Below are 5,000 nucleotides of genomic sequence, written 5' to 3' on the forward strand. Positions count from 1 at the left end.
TTATAGAGGATATACTTTCGTTATTTTTATCCACACTACAAATGTCTCATGTTCCTGACTCGAATTTCAATAGAAGGTTATATATAAATATACAAATATATGTGAGCGCGTATTTCAATAGGTATATAGACAGACCTACAGACGGATGGATGGATGGATGGATATATAGATAGGTAGATAGATAGATAGATAGATAGATAGATAAGTAGATAGAAAGATAAATAGGTAGACAGACAGCCAGACAGACAAACAGACAGATAGATAGATACATAGATAGATAGATAATAGATAGATAGATAGATAGATAGATAGATAGATAGATAGATAGATAGATATGTATGTATGCACGTTACACTTATATTTCTTTATTATGTATGAATATACTTAGATACTTTCTTATATTCATACATATATGTGTATGTTTACTTGTATATCTCTATGTGCGTATTTGTCTGTCTGTAGTTCTATATATATAAACCTGTGTTATGCGCCTACTTGTTTTTGTAATTTTGTTTTTGTACCTCTGTGTGTATGATAAATACATTTTGTATTTTGCAGATATAGTAATGTGTTTTTCTGCACGTATTATGTTACAGAGAATGTATTCGATTCCAACAATCTGATCAGAACGCAGATTCGTACGCGTAGACATCTTAGAGATGCAGAGGTGAAACAGGATATTCGTTAATAGGTATTCTGAGAATGCTTTCAAGTTGTCATTGTTGAGTAAATGGCACTGACGTACTTGCAAATGTAGCGTCGTAAATTATATGAAACTCACTCGATAACTTTCATATCCATCTACCCTACATGATTCAAATAACATCACGATAATTTTATTTCGTAACATCTCACCAAAATCCGGCTTGCGTCCATGATTAATTTTTATATTGGAAGCTGCTAATATTTATTAAATATACTTCATGTTTATTATCGTGTATGTATTTCAAAGCCTGATTAAATACTTGCTTCTCTCCGGGATACGTAATAAACTATCGCTATTCCGTGTTGAAGAACTAATCGGAAAATTGTGTAAGTGCTTAATAAAGCAGGTAGGGTGTCTCATTCGCTCTTTCAGATCTGCAACTATGTTAGGTTTGTTAGTATAAAACCGAGTCTACCTGCTGCGTCAAACAAGCCACTTACTAGTGTATTCACTACAGGTTAAATGTAACTACTAAAAGCTACACATTACGTTACATTTAAGTCGATTGGTCTTTCTGAAATTGCTTTTCACGGATGTGTATTCATATAATTAGACGACATAACAGCAAATGAGCAGTGAAGGAAATATTTAAATGGTTCAATGATGTCATTGTCTGGGAGAAAAATTCGATAGGTCAACCCAGCTACAGTATGGAAGGGAGCCATTGAATATGTAGGCCAGAAGTAAAAATTATTCCAGAGACATCCGCATTCTCAAAGTATGAGCAAAATATAAGACGTAATTTATATCGTCAGATAAATTCGCTCGTAATTTTATCCTATTTTAATCAACTATTTTCACAAATCAGTCTATAATATATTCTCGTTAATTATTCACGACTTCTTGCCAACTATTCACTCGCTTATTAGTGCCACGATATTAGAAATCACCAGGTGTTGACTCGAAGGATTCATGAAGCCGTTTTTTTTAACTCTACCTCTTTTGTTGATCGAAACGCCTCGTAGTCTGTTGGAGATCGACCCGAAAAGGTAATAATCTGAATGTTCTATAACAAGAAAATACGTTGGGTTTGGTAGGACTTGACAACCGAGGCCTTGAAAAGCATTTGAGGTTAAATTAATGACGTCGAGGCAGTGTTGTGTGAAAGATGTTGACTTTCCATTGTCATATCTCTGAAAAGAAGTCAAATTTATTCAAATTACAAAAACGATGAACAAAAGTTGTTGAGGAAGAATAGAGCTATTAAACGCCATAGAACAATACAGCAAACCTATTTTGTGTTAACTCAAATAGCATTGGAAAGAAACGAACGAATTTCGCAGAAAACCCAATAGAATCAAAACAAAGAAAATCTGTACAAACATTTTAACACACACGACTACAAATGCTTCCTTTTTTATGAGTATTATAACTTTACGTGCTGTCTTATCAAATAAAATATATTTAAAATTCTAAAACAATGGTAAATAATACAAGGTGGGACAGTATCGGCTCAATCCACTGCAGGTTGTGAGATGTGCCACCGTCCATACAAAGATCGGGGAGAACCGAAAGTAACATGTTATGTGAAATCAGAAATTAAACTATCGCCACCAAATATTTATACACATTCACTAATGCAGTATATAGATGTTTTATTTGGAGTCACAGAGGGGTAAATGGCAGAAATAACGCAAATCAAGTTTACAGCAACAAAACCTGTAATGATAATGAAAATAAAAAGAACAAAGTCAACAACAATGATAGTTCTTTCTAATTTTCGCACAAAACCAGATATTTTATGGGGATTGAGCAAGTTCTTAATACTTGAATTGAAACTTATTTTATCGATCGCGAAATCATGAAAGACTGACTATCTTGAACTCGGTAGAAACTGAACTCAGAAAAGGAAAACGGTCCCACGATATGCTAAGCATTCTCTGAGATGCGCTAAAGAAACCAGCAGCTCAGGGGCAGCAATTTTGTGGACAAGCTTAATCGAAACCATTGATCTCACTTTTAGACAAGTACATTATTTTCTCGATCCCAATTCTAGACTGATTCATCGATTCTATTGGGACCAAAATGGAAGTTGTCCTCGACATGCCTACATTTCAGAATTTGTAACAAGGCGATGTAATCGACTCTCCATACACCAAATCCACATTGCTCGACTTTTGCTTAAATCAGGAACCGTTATTATTTTTAATCAACTTTGACTTTGATACTTTTGAAGTCGATAAATTATGAAAAATCAAGTACTGGCATAATGTCTGGTGACTAATCATTCTCATAAAAACAGCGGTCTAGTGTCTAAATTCTAAACAATTATCATTATTATTATTATCATTATTATCATTAATATTCAATAGTCTTCTTTTCATCACGTGCTTTCGTTGCACTACCAAGCGCAGCTCTGTCTGCCTTGGATATGTGCTGTGGTTTGATGTGATGCTCTCATTTTTACTGTATTGAACGTGTTTTACATAGGATGTGTACAATGCCTATTAATGCCATTTTCGGTATGTTATATACTTGAAAGTCCTGGTGTTTTTGTTATGCATTCGTCTGAATGCTTGTTTTATAATCACACCTAATGCTCCTACTATAATAGGAATTGTTTCTGTTTTTTTAGACACTACAGATCTTGGCATTGTGAAAGTTTCTCCCTTTCCTTTACAGAAATATTGTCATTTGTTGGTATAGATACATATCATTGACAACCATATCAGGCTATTCGGCGTTAATTTCTCTATCTGTATGTACTGACATAGCGCACACTATGGTTACTTTCTCATTTTCAGTGACCTTTTAATCATTTTTTCTGTTGTTCCAGAGCGTTGGCATAGCTTCCAGTGTTATTATTATTATTATTATTATTATTATTATTATTATTATTATTATTATTATTGTTGTTGTTGTTGTTGTTGTCTCTACGTAGCGAAAGTGGGGTATTGTTTTTCAGTTGTGTTTGTTTGTTTGTATGTTTGTTTGTTTGTATGTTTGTCTGTTTGTTTGTCCGTGACCAAGACATGTCAAGAACCGATGGATGGTTCGGATAAAACTTTCAGAGATGCTTGGCCTCGTGACTGGCACGAACAAATTAGATTTTGGGATCGAACCGTTACCGGACAAGGATTCTGGATTATTTTTTTCTTTAGACGGTCGGGTTCATTTTTAGTATTATCGTTTGTAAGAGCAGTCGAGTTTATTTCAGATATTCTCATTTTAAAAATCATCTCTGGCTAATCGTTGAGAGGACGTTGGTGTTGCCTTGGCAGAGGTTTGCGCTCTCTGAGTTAGTCTATGTCAAATCGCTGTACTTGACTGGTGTTTCCTCCTATCTAGCGTATATGAAGGACTACTGGTATTAAGAACAGCAACAACAGCAATATTATAAAGGATAATTTAACAAAACAATGAAATTCTATGAGGTGTTTATCAAGTTAGACGTTGGATAGTCGAGATGTTTCGAGGAGGCTATTATATAAACCAGTTCCTGTAATTCATGCACAGAAGACGCATGCGAAGCAGGAGAATGCTGACAAGTGCTGAATTAAAAAAAAGATAACTGCACACGTAAAGATGGCCAGCAACTGCATCACAGAGCAGCATCATATGCTTTATATAAATCACAAATGTCTACAAGTTGAACAATGGAATGAATAGCAGAAATAAACAAGCCACGACAACACGCAGCAGCAGACCTTCAAACAGCGTTGATTATGGCCGGATAGATTCAAAAATCTATCTATTGAAGAAAGATATGGTCGCATTGCCAATTAAAGCGTGAAAGCTCAGCCGAGCTAATCAATGGAAACGTTACTGAACAACGTAGCCAATCTGTCTGTGTACATAAACTACATTTATTTAGATGCAATGTGTAGAAGCCAGGGATGTGCTAAGCACGTGTACATTGGCATGTATTCATGATTACTGGGCCGAACGGCACGAAAATGTAATACTGGCTCTTAGAGAATTGCCTTGTTTTCGTTGAACATCATTGTTTGTATAAATTGTTAGGCTTCAATCATGTAATAATAGGGTAGTTAAAGTGTGCATATGTGTTATATATGTATATATATATATGTCTATGCGTGTATGATTCTTTCTGTATGTGTGCGTCTATGCTACTTCTGTGTATGAGCATGTGTGTGTGTGTGTGTAAATGTGATAACTACAGCACAAAATAGAAGCATATATTACGCACATATACTCACTTCACCACACATACACACCACGGATACATACACAAATTCTGTCACACACTCACACACACCGAATACAGTTATAGAACCAAACAATGCGTAGGCACCCTCATATACGTACACAAGCAGAAACACACATGGACTAC

This window comes from Octopus bimaculoides, chromosome 6 (assembly GCF_001194135.2).
Source record: "Octopus bimaculoides isolate UCB-OBI-ISO-001 chromosome 6, ASM119413v2, whole genome shotgun sequence".
Lineage (NCBI taxonomy): Eukaryota > Metazoa > Mollusca > Cephalopoda > Octopoda > Octopodidae > Octopus > Octopus bimaculoides.